Source organism: Schistocerca nitens, chromosome 4 (genome assembly GCF_023898315.1).
Source record: "Schistocerca nitens isolate TAMUIC-IGC-003100 chromosome 4, iqSchNite1.1, whole genome shotgun sequence".
NCBI classification, from domain to species: Eukaryota; Metazoa; Arthropoda; class Insecta; order Orthoptera; family Acrididae; genus Schistocerca; species Schistocerca nitens.
In genome coordinates, this window is record NC_064617.1 from 25,191,175 (window position 1) to 25,211,395 (window position 20,221).

The following is a 20,221-nucleotide window of genomic DNA, read 5'->3' on the forward strand; positions in this document are numbered from 1 at the left end:
TATCTGACCCCAGGAATGTGTCAATAAAGTTTCCCCTTCCTGGGACAATGAATTCACGGTGTTCTTATTTCAATTTCCAGGAGTGTATGTGTCCTATTGTCAATGAGAGGGTACGAGGGATAGAGTGAGCCAGCAGTTGTACCTTGGTAACAAGCTACTGGACACCCAGTAAACCCGGATTTAATTGTAGGTGCCAGTATTACAGATATACGCAAGCAGAATGACTCCAACAATGTCATCGAAACATATGCAACAGGGTGCATTCGTCAGATGCAGATGGAATCACGGATGGGAAGCATTAGTCAATTAGTGAGGCATCTGCAGAATTCCTGTTATAGTGTGATGGCGATACAATACCTGTGTTCGATCGTCAATCTGACTGTGCGAGGGGTACTATAAGTCAGAAGTTGTACTAGGGTTACAACTACTGGGCACCCAGAGGATGGTTCACAGTGAGACCGGAGTAAATTGCCGGTGCCATCATCATAGCTATACGGCAGCTGTAATAGAGACATACGCAACAGGATGACTCCGTCAGATATAGAGTGAATTGGATAGCATAAGTTAAAAGGTTAGGCATCTGCAGAAAACCAGTAATATTGTGAAGGCAAGGCAATATCTGTGTCCCATCGTCAATTTGACGGTGTGAGGTATACAGTAAGCCAGGCGTTGTGACTCGGTTATGAAGTACTGGGCAAACCAGAAGAGTGTACAGGGTAAGACTGGAGTCGTATCTCTTTGCCAGTATGATAGATATACTCAAAAGAGTGACTCCAACAGTGTCATTGAGGAATATGCAACAGGGTGCATCCGTCAGAGGGACAGAAAATTGCTGACCGTCAGCATTAGTGAAATGGTGAGGCATCTACAGAAAACCTGTAATTGTGCGATGGCGAAGAAGTATTTGCAACCCATCGCCAATCTGAGCGTGCGTGGGATACTGTAAGCCAGTAGTTGTGCCTCGGTTACAAGCTGCTAGACTCGCACGACAGGTTACATGGTCAGACTGTACCGAATGCCAGTGCGACGATCATAGACACACACTAGCAGAATGACTCCGACAGTGTCATCGAGACATATCCAACAAGGTGCATCCGTGGGCTGAAGAGGGAATTGATGACAGGCAGCATTAGTGAAATGGTGTGCATCTGCAGAAGACCTGTAACGGTGTGGTTACAAAACAAAATTGTCAATCTAATGGTGCTAGTGATACATTGTGTCTCGGTTACAAGCTACTGGACACCCAGGATAGGGTATACAGTGAGGCTAGAGTCAATCGCCAGTGCCAATATCATCGTCATGCACAAGCAGAAAGACTCCAACAGTGTCATAGCGACTTCTGCAGCAGGGTGCGTCAGATGGAGAGGTAATTGCTGACTGGCAGCATCTGCAGAAAACCTGTAATAGTGCCATGGTGAAACAATATCTGTGTCTCGTCAGTAATCTGAGGGTGCGAGGGTACAGTAAGCCAGCAGTTGTGGCTCGGTTACAAGATACATGGAGACCCAGAAGAGGGTATACGGTGACACCAGAGGCAATTGAGAGTGCCAGTATCAAATATAAAAGTTAGCAGAATGACTTAAACAGTGTCATCGAGGCACGTATAAGACGGCGCAACCAGAGGGATAGAGAATAGCAGACAGGCAGCATTAGAGGAATGGTGAGGCTTCTGCAGAAAACCTGTAACAGTGCGATGGCGGAGCAATATTTGTGACCCAACGTCAATCTGGGGGTGCAAGGGGTTCTGTAAGCCAGCAGTTGTGTTGATTACAAGTTACTGAACATCTAGAAGAGGTTACACTGTGAGACTGTATTTGAATACCAGCGCCATTATCATAGATATATGATCACATAACGACTCCAAAAGAGCGATGGAGGCATAAACAATAGGTTGCATCCGTCACAGCGAGAGTGATTTGCTGACGGCCAGCGTTAGTCAAATGGTGAGGCATCTTCTGAAAACATGTAATAGTGCGATGGCGGGTTAATATGTGTCCCATCGTCAATCTGGTGGAGCAAGGGATACATTAAGCCAGCAGTTTCGTCTCGGTTATAAGCTGCTGCACACCCAGAAAAGAATATGATGGACGCACTGTCGGAATGACTCCAACAATATCATTAAGATATAACAATAGGGCAGCACCCATCTGATGCAGAGGCAATTACTGAGAGGCAGCATCATCGTCGGGGTGAGGCGTCTGTAGAATGCCTATAATAGACAATGCCAAGGCAGTTTGTATGTCCCTGCATCGGTGTCATGAAGGTAGTGTTTCAGTAAGCTGGATGTATTGCCTGAGAGACAGGTAGTGGTGTCGTAGAAGAGATTCCATGGTGAGACCAATCCTAATTGGCAGCACAATTAGCATAGAAGGGAACTTGCAGACATACTCCAAAAGTGTCGTGGAAACCCTTTTCAGTAGGGCAGCACCCGTGCCGTGCAGAGGCCGTACAATAACGGTAGCGGGAGTACCATGTTGACGCGTCTGCAGATTGACTATTCTGTTGCAATGGCGAAGCAACTACTGTGTTCTAGAACAAAGGTGAGGGGGAGGGAGCTACAGCAAGCCATCTGTTTTGTCTCAAAGGAAGATTGCTGGACACCCAGAAGCTGTCCCAGGTTGAGACCATAGCAGGATGCCAGCACTGCAGAACTGTGATTGTGGCTCTTGAGCATGTTTGATGGACAGGCAATTGCTGGGAGAAGGAATTAGTGTCATGGTGAGGCGTCTCCAGAATGCGTAGTAGTAGTGGGTAGGCGAAGCAAATTTCGAGTCGCAGCAACAGTAAAATGGCACGTGAGTTACAGTAAGTTAGCAGCTATTTCTCAGACACACCCAGAAGTGTTTCTATGGTGAAACCAATGATAAATTGTAACAGAATTGTCACAGAAAGGCACTTGCAGAAACACTCCTACTATGTCGACGGTACACTTGCAGTAGGTCAGCAGCAGTGTTACGGATCGTTATAACGGCACGTCAGCACGCGTGTCATATTGAGGCGTCTACAGAATGCCTATTGCATTGCAATGGCGAAGCGATTATTGTGTCCCAGGAGCAATGCGATGGGAAAAGAATTACAAAAGTGTGTCAGTTTTGTGTTGGAGAAAGAGTAGTGGACACCCAGAAGAGGATCCTAGCAACAATAAGATGGCACGAGAGTTATAGTAAGTTATCAACTGTCCCTCACAGATTATTGGAGACCCAGAAGTGGTTAGATGATGAGACCCTTCCTAACCCCAGCAGCATTAATATAGAAGGGAACTTGCAGAAACACCTTAACAGTGTCGTGGACACTCTTGTAGTTGGCCAGCAGTCATGTCGTCGAGGGGTAATAATCTAACGGTAACAAGCGTGTTATATTGAGGCGTGTGTAGAATGTCTGTTCTGTTAAGATGGTGAAGCAATCACTGTGTCCCAGTGATAGGGTGCGGCTTATAGCTACCCATCAGCTTTTCTGGACACTCAGAAGGCGTTCCATGGTGAGGCCCCAGCAGCAGTCTCACAGATAAGCGCACTTGCAGATCTCCAGTGGTGTCATAGAGACACTTGCTGTAGGCCAGAGCACGCACATGTAGAGACGATTCGTGAAGGGCAGCCATAGTGTCACTGTGAAGCGTGTGCAGAATGCCTGTAGTAGTGTGATGGTGAAGCAACTTCTGCGTCTCAAGTGTCAATTTGAGGGATCGAGGGTTACAGTATGCCACTACCTGTGCCTCGATTACAAACTACCAGATACCCAAATGTAGTTTGACGGTGAGAAAGATGCAGAATGATAAGAGCCATCGCAGACTCCACTACTGTGACGAATTTGAAGTTGCTAAGAAACCGGGGGGGGGGGGGAGAAGCGTTTCTGGAACGTCATCAGGAGCGTCATTGAGAGACATCTGCAGGATGCCCATAATAGTGCAAAGGCGAAGCAATTTTAGTACCCCATGGTACTAAAATCGCCACAGTAAGTCGGCAACTGTGCCTTATACACAAATTATTGTGTACCGAGAAGAGATTCCAGGGTAAGACTAGGGCTACATTCCAGCAGCATTCTCATTGAAAGGCACTCGCAGAAATACTCCAGCAGTACAATAAATACAGGGTGTTACAAAAAGGTACGGCCAAACTTTCAGGAAACATTCCTCACACACAAAGAAAGAAAATATGTTATGTGGACATGTGTCCGGAAACGCTTACTTTCCATGTTAGAGCTCATTTTATTACTTCTCTTCAAATCACATTAATCGTGGAATGGAAACACACAGCAACGGAACGTACCAGCGCGACTTCAAACACTTTGTTACAGGAAATGTTCAAAATGTCCTCCGTTAGCGAGGATACATGCATCCACCCTCCATCGCATGGAATCCCTGATGTGCTGATGCAGCCCAGGAGAATGGCGTATTGTATCACAGCCGTCCACAATACGAGCACGAAGACGCTCTATATTTGGTGCCGGGGTTGCGTAGACAAGAGCTTTCGAATGCCCCCATAAATGAAAGTCAAGAGGGTTGAGGTCAGGAGAGCGTGGAGGCCATGTAATTGGTCCGCCTCTACCAATCCATCGGTCACCAAATCTGTTGTTGAGAAGCGTCTAACGTTCAGCGTAGGGTCTGCTTGTTCTAAGTCGTGTCTCCCTACCACTTTCGCGCAACGACGCTCTGAGCGTGTTTTTTAGGGAATTGACTAGTTTGAACCTGGGACCTGTTGCTGGTAAGGAGACGTCAGACCACACATGACAAGTAGAGTTCAGAAGAGTTCAGTGAGACTAGCGATGATATAATAAAATTCTTAATGATTTCAGCGCCAGCTCCACTGCACTCCCTGTAAAAGTATCTTAATACTAACTAAATTTAGTGGAAGGGGTTCAAGGCTTTCCTATTTTTAGTTAGCTGGTAAAATAACGTCGAAAAAGTAGTTAAGTTTACCATTGGAATTTTTTTATTTTCTCAATAGTGCAATTTTATAAATTTTATAAATTTTATAAATTTTTATAAATTTTTATAATTTATCTTTAATTACTTATCTAACTTTTCGTAAATTACAGTGGCTGATGTGGCTTCTCAATAATTATATAACAGAAAAATCATTGCGTTTCAGATTTTGACTTATGTAGCAAATGTGAACACCATGAGCTTCAATTGACGATCGACACTAGTATTATGTAAAAAGGGGATGTAACAGATGAGACTTCTGCAGTTCTGAGTGAAGCCTTATGCGCTCAAAAATGCGGCATTGCGTGCGTTGATTACCTTGTCGGTGTTCGTCAGGGGGCGGCAGGCGGCACAGCTCCACGCAACTCGCCGTCTCGGAAGCAACTCTCTCCTAACTTCTCCTTACTACAATTTACCGAAGTTGGTTTAAAAAAAAGCTATCTGCCTATGTTTTCATCTGATCAATCAGGGTCTCAATGTTAAGCTCCGCCTACAAAAATTGTCTATCCAATGAGAAACGTTATACTTTTCGTGGTGGGGCAATGTTTTTAACGTTTGCAACGTAACAGAGACGCGAAAAAGTCTCACACTAAAACTTGCAGCTGGTGTGGCCCTTTTAGTGTTATCGTAAGATCTATACTGTTCTTCTGGAGGGCTCTATCTTTTAACATGGGCTGGGGGGTGGTCCTGGTGGTTGGCTGGAAACTTGGGTGTCCGTCCCTTATCGTAGGACCCTCTAGCTTAACACGGTTCTGCTCTCGGCTTCTGTTCTCGTTTCTTCCTTCGGAACTGCGTCTGTTTCACGGTGGGGAGGTATGACATGCATTTAGGCGTTCTTGTGTTTGTGGTATTCCATTTGCTCACTCGTTGATCGTATTACTTTGGTTAATTTAATATCAGGATTTATTGGGAGCTATGTGACATACTGCCGGATTTGCTTATCATGTCAGGGTTTTCATGGAAGGTGTTGGATTTGCCTGACACCTTACAAGCGTACGGACACTTCGACTGAAATGTGCAGGAGCTCCATCGTGCATGATCCACACGTTGTGTCGTACTTGTAAAGGCACGTGTTCTATCAGCACAGGTAGAGTATCCCGTATGAAATCACGATAACGTGCTCCATTGAGCGTAGGTGGAAGAACTAAAATGAGCTCTAACATGGAAATTAAGCGTTTCCGGACACATGTCCACATGACATCTTTTCTTTATTTGTGTGTGAGGAATGTTTCCTGAAAGTTTGGCCGTACCTTTTTGTAACACCCTGTATACAGATGCAGAATGACACCAGCAGTGTGATAGAGCCTCTTGCAGTATCCCAGTACCTGTGTGATGGGGGGGTGGGGGGGGGGGCAATTCCTGAGGGGCGGCATTAGTTTTAGTGACCCACGAACAATAAGATAGGACGAGAGTTGCAGCAAGGTACAATCTGGGCCTCGCAGACTGTTCGTTGCACACCCAGAAGAGGCTCCGTGGTGATGCCCTTCCTAATAACTGACAGCATTAGCACTGAACACCACTTGCAGAAATACTCCAGCAGTGTCGTGGAGACATTTGTAGCGGGCAGCAGCCGTGTCGTGGAGCACCAGTAATACAACGGTAGCGGGAGTGTCATATACAGGCGTCTTCAGAATTTCATTTCTACTGCAGTGGTGATCGGGAGAGAGTTACATGAAGCCATCGGATTGTTTCACAGAGAGACTGCTGGGCACCCTGAAGGCGTTCCGTGGTGAGACCCTAGCAGGGTGCCAGCAGCAGTCTCGGAGGAACGCACATGCAGAATGACTCCAGCAGTTTCATAGTGACACTTGCTGTAGGGTAGCACACGTAAGATGGAGACGCGATTCCTAAAGGGAAACTACAGTGTCACGGTGAGGCCCCTGCAGAATGCCTGTTGTAGTGTGATGGCGAACAAACTTCTAGCGTCAATGTGACGGAGCGGGGGTTACAAAAAGCCGGCAGCTGTGCCTCGTTCACAAACTACTGGACACCCAGATGTGGTTTGATGGTCAGAACGTTGCAGAATGATAAGAAAGGTCGCAGACTTCAGCAGTGTGATATATTGACGTTTACAGTCGCCCAGAAACGGTGAGATGGAAAAGCATTTCTAGAACGGCGTCAGGATTGTCATTAGAGACATCTGCAGAATGCCTGCAGCAGTGCAAAGGCGAAGCAATTTTGGTGTCCCAGAAACAATAAGAGCGCACTAGAGCTACTGTAAGGTACCAACTGCGCCTCGGAGACAGATTATTGGACACCTAGAAGAGGGTCTATGGTGAGTCTAGTGCAAAATTCGAGCAGCATTCTCATAGAAAGACACTCGCAAAAATACTCCAAGAATGTCGACGAGACACTTGCCGTAAGCTATCAGCAGCGTTATGGAGAGGCATAATTGAGCTGCAGCACGGGTGTCCAATTAAGGCGTGTTCAGAATTCCTATTGTATTGCAACAGCGAAGCGATTACTGTGTCCCAGGAGCAATGTGATTTGGAGAGAATTACAGAAATCCGTCAGCTTTGTGTCGCAGAAAGAGTACTGGACTCCCAGAAGAAGCTCCACCGTGTGACACTAGCGTAATGCCAGCAGCATAGAAATACACGTGCAGCACGACTCAAGCAATGTGAGAGAGGCTCCTACAGAAGCCCAGCACCTGTGTGATAGAGAGGCAATTCCTGAGTGACAGTGCTGCAATGCATGTGGTTAGAGATTTTGTGATGTGTCCAACTTGTCTCCACTCCACAAATTTTTGGGGAGGTGCTCTTCATCTAAACAGGCTGACAGGCTCACCCATGTTTTTTGTAAGTTGGCAGACAGTCACATTTCCCTATTTTTCTATTTTACTTCTCCTGTCGTTTACTTCTATTTTAATCCCAGGCGTAGCGACTTTTATCGTTTTCCGTCGTATTGTAGTGTGTATAATAATTATGGTCAATAATTGTTTGTTATTTACGGTTATGTACAATAATTATGCATTATTTATGGTTGTTAAAAGTAGAGATCCGGCAGAAAAATACGTAAGGGCATATTACAACTTAAGTGAACATTTTAGTTGACACACTGAGCAACAATATTTTGAAGTGGCAGCAGTCGAACAAGGAAGCTGATGACAAGTGGAGGTTACGCAGCAGCAGTCAGCACTTCGACAGGTCAACGACCCAGCAGATGGGCGTTGCTTCCAAGGACAACAAGGACCAGCGCAGTCCGGACATCAGTGGTCAATGCTCAGCAACTGCCATCATACTGAACTCAAAGTGAGTGAGATAGCTGGTGATGCGGAGGAGGACGACGGGGCAGTGCCCGACCACGGCAGCAGACAGATGAAACTAGGAAACCCGTCACGTGTGCCGACTTCGGTCATGTTTCTGACCAACGTGAGAATCATAGATCAACGATCGAAGTGTCATTCGTCGCTCTAGAAACCCCACATCGTTTTCGAAAATACCGAATAAATACCTGCAACAAATGCGCACGAGAGGGTTCTTTGAGGAGAGTAACACGAGCTGCAACACGAGCCGTCGCCCCATCAGCGGTCACTGCAATCAGTGCGCTACGATTCCACGCCGCACCGCTGCCGTGAGGACTTGAGCAAGTTAAAGACGATGTGTTACTCTCTTTGTTTAAAGGGTCTGACGTGTCAGTAAATGATTGGTAGGGAACCACCAATGTTTCACACTCACACCTCACACGCTGAGCCAAGGAAAGAAGCCGTTCCACCGCCCGCAAAGTGTCGCTTTCCCTCCCGCCATCGCTGACAAAATAATGACCTTTACTCCCCTCTGTCACTCATGCTCAATATCTCAGTGTCACAAGACCTCGACTGGCTACATTTGGTGTCAGAAGTGGGATGTATAATAACTGTCTGTTATTTATGATTGTTCAAAGCACAGATCGGGCAGAAAAACACCTAAAGGACACTTTAGAAACTTTGACATGTTAAGCAACAATATTCGGAAGCGGCAGCAGTCGAACAAGGAGTCCGAAGACCAGCGGAGTTTGCGCAGCCGCAGTCAGCACTGTGACAGATGAGAGACCGAGCATATGGGCGATGCTTCCAAGGAGAACAAGGAGTAGCGCAGTTCGCCCATCGCCGGCAGCGGCACCGGTATCTGCACGTCGACTCCGCCCCTCACTGCTGCGGCGTGGAACTGAGCAAGTTATTACTCTGTTTGCTTAATGGGTCTGACGTGTCAATCAATGATTGGTAGGGAACCACCAATGTTTCACTCACACATCACACGCTGAGCCGTTCCACCACCCACAAAGTGTCGCTTTCCCTCCCGACATCCCTGACAAAATAATGACCTTCGCTCCCCTCTGTCAGTAACGCTCAACAACTAGTGTCACAGAACCCCCAACTCGCTATATTTGGTGTCAGATAATCTTGGCGACGGAATTTGTGGTACAAGCAATTCATCACGCCATCACCATCGACGGGCCGCGTAGCTCACAGGCAGCAGATGGCAAACTGCAGCACATTAGTGTGTGCAAATTGGTCCCAGATATTTTTTCTTTCCAAGTAACACTTTCGCGGTGTAAAAAACAAACGTTGTAAAGTTCTCATTTTTTCAAAGAAATTTGAATGGTATTACATGTCCTTGTTATTCTGATCGGAATAGTAATCGAATTTATAATGTTACTTGTTATATAGATGAGTCTATGTTCTTGTGACCATAGGAACTATACTTGTGGGAATAACTGTTTCTTAAACAGATAAGCATTGCAATGACAGACAGTAGAAAGACACAAGCAGTTTCCACCCACAAAGCTATTCAGAGCCTACTTAATCAGGTAGCCCAATTGAGGTCTGGCAATAAAGAACTGGTACCCGAGTGTATGTCGACATTGGTGCACCCACCCACCCTTGTGACTTCCTTCTCTGGCAACCCAAGCGAGGATACAGAATTACTTTTTGCTGATTTGTTACCAGAAGCTACACTTGGCTCCTGGCCAGATGAACAGATGTTGCAATATATATATATCGAGGCGTTACGAAATGCATTAGCTTTTGAGGAACTGAAACAAGGTTTGCTCAAAAGGCTTAAAAAAGAGAATAGTTGCCATTTTTATAAGGAGTAGTTGAACGCCATGCTCCAAAAACACAAAGAAACAATAGAAAGCTTCGTGGATAAAATACATTTTGCGGTTTGCAGTTTCAGCTGTAGCGATTATAATGGGAAAGTTGTTTATGCACTGTTATACAGTTATTAAATTTAATAGTTTTCAGCGGTGTTTCGTGCTGTTCGTGGTAAAATAAAGATTTAATAAACTTTTGGAAACGTTCGCTCGCTGTGATTTTTAGGCTTTTCTATGCATTGATATCGTTTAATAAATTTCGTTCTTTAGTTTTCAGTTGACGTTTCTTATTGTTTCTGGCAAAATATTTCAGTAAAATCTTCTTTCAGTGTTTTAACTTAGTTGAGTATTCTAGTGGCTGCTTGAATTTTTGCATTTACTTAGCAATTTTCTGAAGTTTTTTTGGTATGAGTGTTAGCTGTGGTGTAGTAGTATTAATAAAAGTACTCGCTTTCTTGGTAGACAGGGAATTTAGAGACCACTATTCTTAGTTCTAAAGGTAGTTCTACTGGTGTAACTGAACTTAGGTAACGTAGACGGATAGTTTTTTTCAGTAACTGCAAAATTTTACCATGAGTGAAACATGTGGGCTCTGTCGTAGGTTTGTGAGTAGTGGGTTATGGTGTCGGATTTGTTCAAAGTATTTTCATTGGGGGGAATGCAGTGGAGAAGCCAGTGGGCATTCTAGCAAGATCCTCTCATAGGAATGCAGAATCTGTAGTAGAAATTAATTAATAGAGGAGCAGGAACGTAAGATCTGTGCCTTTCAGGTGCAGTTACAAAGTGCAAAGGAGGAACTACACAAGTTGAGGAGGGTGAAGGGTGGTGGGGAATGGGAACTGGCTGTTGGCAAGAAAGCAGCTAGGAGAAGGTATTCAGTTATACTTTGCGTATATATAATAGGTTTGACCAACTGTCAGAATTTAGTGCAGAGAAGCCTCTTGTCGCTGTAGGTGTAGGAAACATGCAGCAATCCTCAGCAGTTAAGAGGCCTCAGTCAGTTGCACAGTCTAACAGAAAGAAGGAGGTTCTGCTGCTAGGTACTTCCCATGGTAGAGGTGTGGGCCAGCAGTTCCAGGATGTGCTGTGGAATGAGTACCAGGTCACCAGCATTGTGAAGCCTAGTGCAGGGTTGTCTCAGGTGACTGACAGCCTAGGGATGTAGGAATTTTACGAAGGAGGAAAAGGTAGTGATAGTGGGTGGAACAGGGGACAGTCTTCATAGGGACAAGGAATATGATGTAAGTTGTGACCTGGTAAAGATACCTACGCACACTGGTGGCACTAAAGCACATTTCGTGCAACTGTTTCAGCTTCATGATCGGCCTCATCTTAATGCGGCTGTTAGGTGCGTTAACATGAGGCTGGAGAGGGCGCTGATGGCAGAGGGCATGGGTCACATTTCAGTGGTGCCAGCTGGATCAATTGGTAAATCGGGTTTCACTAGGCATGGCCTAGGCTGGCAGAGCTTATAGGTGACAGTGTAGTGGTGGTGGTGGGATCACTCATGGAAAAATTCCTGTAGTAGTTGATGTTAGAGCTGCACCTTTTTTAGGTTGAAGTCGGCTGATATGTATACCTGCTTAAAGGAAGTCCCTCTGAATAAGAGTTCACCTTCTGAGGACGTCATGTTTCCAAGTAGAGAAGGAATTAGCATCTTTCATCAAACTATAACAGGTATTAGAGATAAAGTTAGTGAACTGCTTATAGATGTTGACACTGAAATTATCCATAAACGTATCACGGCACTGCACTGAACAGATATCTGAATGTTGTGCAGGGCAGTTAGTTGAATTTAGTGAAACTAAACTTCTAATTGTTGTTCTTTATAGGTCCCCTAACACTGACTTCAGAACATTTCTGCTCAAGCTAGGGAGGGCTCTTGATTCACTCTGTAGGAAGTACCAGAAATGAGTTGTATGTGGTGACTTAAATATAAATTTTGTATATGATTGTACAAGAAAAAGGTTGTTGGTGGATATCCTAAATTAATACGATCTGACGCAGACCGTGTTTTTTCCAACGTGGGTGCAGGGGAACAGTAGCACAGCCACAGACAACATTTTCATTCATTCTTGATTACTAGATGAGCATTCTGTTATTAAAAGAGTGAATGGCCTTTCAGATCATGATGCACAAATTTTAACACTAAAAGGCATTTGTACTCAAAAACTGTCACATGTAATTACAAACTATGTAGGAATGTTAATCCAATAGCAATAGAGATTTTTTTAAACCTTGTGAAGGAACAAGAGTGACAGGATATTTATAGTGCCAATAAAATAGATGACAAATATAATGCTTTCCTTAACACATTTCTCATGCTCTTTGAGATAAGCTTTCCATTAAAACGTTCTAAACAGAATACTAGCAGTAATAGGCAGTCCGGGTAGCTGACAAGTGGGATAAGGATATCATGTAGAACAAAACGTGAATTATATCAAAATGTTAGAAGTAGTCACGACCAAGCAACAGTAGCCCATTACAAAAAGTGTTGTAAGGTGCTTAAATATGTTATTAGGAAGGCAAAGAGTATGTGGTATGCAAATAGAACAGCTAAGTCAGAGGATAAAATTAAAACCATATGGTCAGTCTTGAAGGAAGTGTCTGGTCAGCAGCACAAGTTCGATGATAGAAATTTAGTTAGTGCTATAAATGTTTCTGTTAATGATAAATGAGATATATGTAAGGTATGTAACAATCATTTTCAGAGCATTGCTGGTGAATTAATAAAAATTTAGTTTGTACAGGGAATCATATAACTTTCTTGGCAAATGCCTTTCCGAGATTGATGTGTGAAGTACTACTCTGTGATACAGACATAGGGGAGATTGAGTCAATAATTAAATCACTCAAGGCTAATGACTCATGGATTTGTTCGAGTGCGGAGCAGAATATTAAAGTACTGTGCTGCCCATGTTAGCCCTGTATATTGCAATTTTTCCTATAATAATGGTGAGTTTCCTGAACGATTGAAGTACTCAGTAGTAAAGCCGCTTTATAAAAAGGGTGCAAATGATAATGCAGACAATTTTAGATCAATTTCTATGCCATCAGTGTTTGCTAAAATTATTGAAAAGACTGTGTATGTAAGGATAATTGATCATTTTATATCACATGATTTGATATCAACTGTACAGTCCGGCTTTAGAAGTCGTTTAACAACTGAAAATGCTATATTATCTTTCCTCTATGAGGTACTGGATGAGTTAAACAGAAGGCTTCGAACGCTAGGCATATTTTTTGATCTAACTAAGGCGTGTGATTGTGTTGATCGCAAGCTATTTCCCCAAACGCTGGACCATTACAGAATACGGGGAGTAGCTGACAATTGGTTATCTCTTTACTTTAGCAACAGACAGTAAAAGGTCAGAGAATGGCTGTGTTGTGGGGTCTGAGTGGGGTACAGTCGAGTGGAGGTTCCCCAGGGATCAGTGTTGGGGCTACTCTTGTTCCTTGTTTGTATAAATGATATGCCCTCTAGTATTACAGGTAACTCTAAAATATTTCTGTTTGCTGATGACAATAGCTTGGTAGTACAGGATGTTGAGTACAACATCGGCCTGGTTTCAAATAGTGCGGTTCATGACCTAAGTTCATGGCTTGTAGAAAATAAACTAACGCTAAATCACAGTAAGACTCAATTTATGCAGTTTTGTAACACACAATTCAACAAAACCTGACGTTTTAATTTCATAGAATAGGCATATGATTAGTGAAACTGAACAATTCAAATTTATAGATGTTCAGGTAGATATTAAATTGTCGTGGAAAGCTCACGTTCAGGATCTTGTTCAAAGACTTAATGCCGCTATTTATACTATTCGAACGATAACTGAAGTGAGTGATCGTTCGACACTAAAATTAGTCTGCTTATTCTCATTCGCTTATGTCGTATGGTATTATATTTTGGGGTAACTCTTCCCATTCTAAAAGGATATTTTTGAATCGGAAACGGTCGGTTCGGACAATAAGTGGTGTAAGTTCACGAACCTACTGTCGACCCCTGTTCACAAGTTTGGGTATTTTGGCATTGGCTTCTCAATATATATATTCCTTACTGTCATTTCTGGTTAACAATATTAGCTTATTCCCAAAAATAAGCAGCTTTCACTCTGTTAATACTTGGCAGAAATCAATCCTGCATTTGGATCGGACTTCCTTGAGTCTTGTGCGGAATGGTGCGCAATATACTACTGCTTCCATTTTAAATAAGCTACCACTCGAATTCCAGAATCTTAGCAGTAATCCGTGCGCTTTCAAGTCGAAACTGCAGAGCTTCTTCGTGGGTCACTCCTTCTATTCTGTCGAGCAGTTTCTTGAAAAATTAATCTGATTTTTGTTGTATTATTGATTGCGTTTACTCAAACTTATGGATTGACTTTTTTCGGGTTCATAGAGATTTTATTTTCATCTATTATTACTTTTATGTTGTAATTTCGTGTACTGACATGTCCCATAACCTTGGAGATTTGCTCCTCAGTTTGGTCCTACAGATCTTTACGTGTAAATAAATAAATAAAGTTATTAGTGACAGTTACCAATAGTCAGCTAGTGATGAATCAATAAGCATATTCTACAAGAAGCGGAGAATAGGGCCTTAGATACTTTTTTTGCGAGGTTTGCCACCCGAAACATCGCACCCTGTTACAGCAGAATTTCCGAAGAATTTAACTGACGCAGTCAAAATTGTTACAGCATTAGAGGAAATAGACTCCGCGACGAGTTAAAAGGAAAGAAAAAATGTATTTTTTTCAGGGGTTAGTTGTTTCAGATCCGATCGGCAGGGACCCATCGCTAAAAACTGTCGCCAACCACAGTCTTAGTGGGACATCGTTTCGATTAGGTGACACAGCCTGCCAAGGACGCTCTGCCACAAGATCTCCCTCCCCAGAAAGAGGAATCAACCAATGTGCGAGCAGTGTCCTCGAAGGTAGATTCGCGAGATAAAATACCATTCGGTACCGGAAAGCTACTTTGGGCGGGCATTAATGCTGCTTAACCGTAAACACACTAGTTATAGTGGAACCATTAGAGGAAAATGATACAGTTCGTGCTCCATCAGTTGATGGAGTACAGAAAGTACCGGAGAATGTAGGTAATTTTGGGGCAGAAGATAAGGAGTTATGAAAGGGAATGCCTTAGAGGAACATCATTTTGATTGGTCAAAATTCCCATCAATACAGGGAAAGGCCGGCAGTCGTAAGCATAAATTCTGCACTGTGATTGATGTGCTAAAAGTATGTAGATAACCTAACTGCGTCGGTATAGGATGCTGTTTGGTATACTTTGGTGTATATGGCCAAATGGGCATACTGCACAGTCATCTATCTGCATTCCCAATCTAGTATGTGATACTACACCGACCCAGTTAGGTTATCGACAGATTTCTAGCACATCGAACGTAGCGCAGAATGTATGATTACGACTGGCCACCTTTTCCAGTGTGGATAGGAAACACAGAGTATTCTCGGAATTCGTAGGATAAAGTCAGAGATTGGCAGATCCGCCCACACTGACCCTGACCAATCCTTCCTGCAACATGGTCGCCTGAAGCTGTGTCTGTAACTGCTGCTCAGCGAAGATGTTCTGCACCAGTCGTGACCATGGCACATATGCAAGTGCACATGACCTCTCTAGATGTGTGCATGTCGAAGAGGGTTGCGCACCTTATCGGTGTATAGTAGACATGAGAGTGCTTCAACGATGTAACAGTTGATTAAGAAGAAACTTGTTGTTTATACATAATGGAGCTGTAGACGGAAGGAGTTTGAAATATTTTACGCAAATCAACTGTGCTATCAATTCTGGAGTATTATTCTCATGTCTGGAGTCAATACCAAGAAGGTGCAGCACAAGAGAAATGATGATAGAGCATAAACACTTACTCCTTTAGCTACACAATTCTGCACCTAAAAATGTAATATTGTTAAAGCCATATCGTTTCCTAAGTAATAGTCGTGTGGAATGCAACGATCTTAATACTCTAATGGAGGATGCATTTGTCCAACATCAGGCATGCAACCACCAGGCAAGTTTCTTATGGTGGCAAACTTTAATATGATTAAGCCACTTCCTTCTACAGTATTCTGGTGTCCTAAGAAGTGACCAAGCTGTTCCTCACTATGAATGCATCGTCGGTGTGTATTTGCAACTCGAGATGCTTATAAACCAACTAGAACGAAGTCGGGAGACCATTGTTCTGTCTCTTAGGAAACTGATGGATTTTATGTCTTTAAAGATAGAAACTTACATACTCTCTGTCACACTCCCCACGTCAGTCGTGCTTATTATTAATAGTAGTAGGGCGGTTTTAATGGATGCAGGTATGACTCAGTAGGAAATAGAGCGAGGAAAATATGCACGAAAATGCACACAAAGGAGCATCAACTTCTTACGAGAGAGTAAGCACCATGATCAGTAGCCAAATGAGAGGTAACAGTCTTATTGCTGTGTACAGTAACATCACCAAGGCTCTGTGTAGAAGTCATGAGCTTTGCTCATGTGTAGAATAATATAGCAATTTAGTCGTAACAGCACATCTTTAAGAGTACACCATCCTCACACTATTAATGCTGATATATGTGGCATGAGTTCACTCTACCACAGAGCGCTCTAGGGAATGGGTTAAGTATGACAAACGCATGTATTCGTCCCTTTAACACTTAAGCGTAAACATAACTTCTGAGAGCCAACTGTAATTGGGTAATATCTATATTGGACTGCTTGTGTAAGAACGCAGTTCTGAACTGGGATACAGTTGTGTCTCCTGCTTTAGTACAGTGCCTCTGTCTAGTACTTATATAGCCTTTGTTGAAGTATGTGTTACGAAAACCCACCTAGTTTACAGGGGGAAGGGGAGCGTTAAACTTCAATTCAGACATAGCATCATGTTTAAGCTTTTCTAGGTCCTGAGTGTCTGGGTGCCCTTGTCCACCTCACTTCCCAGCATTTTATGGTACCATTTCTCTAATTTATATATTCTCAGTCAATCTATGTAATTTTCCAAGTTTTTCACGATTTTACGTATTTCATCGTATTTTCCTCAATTTCACATAAAATTTTAAAAAACATACCAGGTTTTCCTCGATTTTTATCGGTTTTATATCATTTTTCACATTTTGTTCGACAGTTTTCCGTATTTGAATGGTCATATTGCTGGTATACCCACGTGTTTGATTTTATACGAGGATATTTGCATATCCTACACACCAGGTACTAAAAAATCCTAAGAATTCCCCGCTTCGCGATGACCTGCATGCATGCATTTTGGATGCGAAGATCATGAAAAGTGTGGTAACACTCACCTCGTCCTGGCTGAGGCTCAACGAGTGCAGCCAATTGGAAACTCCAAGTCTGGAAACAATTCCGTGTACTGATGCGGCACATCAGAGAGCTTGTCTGCAGGCTCATATAGCGATGCACTCGATGGAAACTCGAAGTCGGGCACAGTTCTGCACTTTGTTTTGACCTCCACCCTTTTGCGTAGGAGTCACCAATAGCAAGTTGACATGTGTACAGAGTTGATTTCTGATGCTGCTCTGATATTTTTCCCATAAATATACAGTCCTATGAGCTTCGATACAATTGTTTACACACACACACACACACACACACACACACACACACACACACACACACACACACATGCTTCTTACCAAAATGACGAAGTCTCGGTTTCAACCACTTGTACGTTATTATCGACAGCGCTGCAGCCCTGCAAGTAGCGAAATTTTCTTCGCAGAACAATTTTGTTGGGGTGTAAGCACATTTAAATTCATCCTGCTAAAGAGAACAACGTCTTCGATGCAAGTTATATTACCGATATTTCGTAACAATATTGTCTAGATTCTGCAGTAATAACAAAAAACCAAGGCATCCTGCGTGCTCGTATCAAACCCCCTTTCATACTCTTAAAGATCCGCGATGACGGCGCATGATCTTCTAAATTCCGCTATCTTGTACGCAGATGTCCCTTGGATGGAGGGAGAGTCTTTCGTGAGTGTCAGTCTTACGCACAAGATAGAACAGCACATTATTCGGGCGGTATAGTATAGCAGTGTACTCGATTTGATCCAGTCACTCACAACCAAATAGTCTACAGATGCTGCGCTCTTGCTCTATTTGCTGTATGTCTATGTCGATGCGAGTGTCGTGGATGACTCCAATAGCTAATTAAGTAAAGCTCTGGGATTGTTATGCTATGGGTGAATGTCTTTGTACGATTTCCGATCTTGATGTTGAAGCCTCAGAGAAGAGATATAAACAATGGATAGTGCCAAAAGAAAATTTGAGCTGCAGCAGATGTTTCGGCTACATATACCCGTACTAATGTAAAGACTGAGCATCAAATTGTGCAAAATATTCCAGTTCAGTGTTCTCAAACGTTCTTGACTGGGTCCCTTTGCAGTCTTCAGCCCTGATTACCCCATTGTCACGACTGCCCTCTGCAGTATTTCATCTTCAACCCATCCTCTTCTACTTTTTGCAGCAACGCTTAACACAGTTCTTCTCCTGTTTTACCTCTAGTTACACGAAAGGTCAACAAATCTCTGCACAACTTCTGAGTTATTCAAGTTGGGATAGCGAACTATTTGAATCATCTACTCGTTGTGGTTGATATCTGGAGTACAGTCACACATTAAAGAAAATAATTTAGCATGTAAAGTATATTTCACTATATCTCGACTTATTTTGTTGCCAACTACGCAAAGAACTCATCTCGTACATTATTGTAAGGCTAGCTAATCTGCCCTTTCTTGTGACGTTCACTATATATAAATGCCATACTAAACTTGTGAGACATACTGTCCTGGAGTAATATGCTTACGTCCTTTTCTATTTTGGTAGTATACAGTAACGGTAAGTGGTTTATCTCTGTCAAAAATGACGCATAAAAACGGACACGGTGCAAAGAGTTCGCAGTCGGTTATTGTCTCGTAATTTAGCTGTACAAACGATACAGTTTTAAACCTAGCTGTGCGCCAACAACCGCACATGAATATGATTTGTATAATTGAGCCAACCGGTTGGAATAAGATTTAGCTTTCTCTTATTTCGACACCGACTATGGGTGTCTGAACTGTCTTAACCAGAGAAGCTAAAAACAATTACGTATAAATGGTTACAGAATCATTAGTAAGAGAAAACGGCTATAGCCATTATCAAACGATGGAATGTCAGTGATTGATCGTTCACGCCACAGAAGTGCAACCAATTCTCGAACTACTGCAGATTTCAGTGATGGGCCATCAACAAGTGGCAGCGTGCGAAACATTCAACGAAACATGATCGATATTGGCTTTTGGAGCCGAAGGCCCACTCGTGTACCCTTGATGACTGTACAACACAATGCTTTACGCCTCGCCGAGGTCCGCCAACACCGAAAATTGGACTGCAGATGGCTGGAAACATGTTGCCTGGTCGGACGAGTCTCGTTTCAAATTGTATCGAGCGGATGGGCGTGTCCATGAATCCATGGACCCTGCATGTCAGCAGGGGACTGTTGAAGCTAGTGGTGTGCAGTTGGAGTGATATGGGACCCCTGATATGTCTATATATGGCTCTGAAGGGTGACAGGTACGTAAGAAACCTGTCTGATCACCTGCAGCCATTCATGTCCATTGTGCATTCTAACGGACTTGGGCAAATACAGCAGGACAATGCGAGGCCCCGCACGTCCAGAACTGCAACAGAGTGGCTCTAGGAACACTCTTCTTAGGTTAAACACTTCCGCTGCCCACCAAACTCCCAAGACATGAACATTATTGAGCACATCTGTGATACCTTACTACGTGCAGTTCAGAAGAGATCTCCACCCCTTCATACTCTTACGGACAACCCTGAAGGAGTCATGGTGTCACTTCCCTCCAGCACTAGTTCAGACATTAGTCGAATCCATGCCACGTCTTGTTGCAGCAATTCTGGTGCTCTCGAGGGCCTTACACGATGTTAGGCAGGCGTGCCATTTTCTTTGGCTCTTCATTGCAGTTCTATGATAATTTTTCTATTACAATTTAGCAGAAACTAATATTTTACACTTAACCAAAAAAGATGTTCACCCAAAATCTGAGGCCCCCTACATTGTGCCGGCCAGTGCAAGTGCTCCCTCGCCTCTCCCCCCTCCCCCTTCATTCTGCCGAACGAAGTCTCTGAAAGCCGGCCAGCGCGTCGCTGCCGGTCGCCACTCGCCACTCTCGGACAGCAGCTGACGAGCTACCTGTGTGA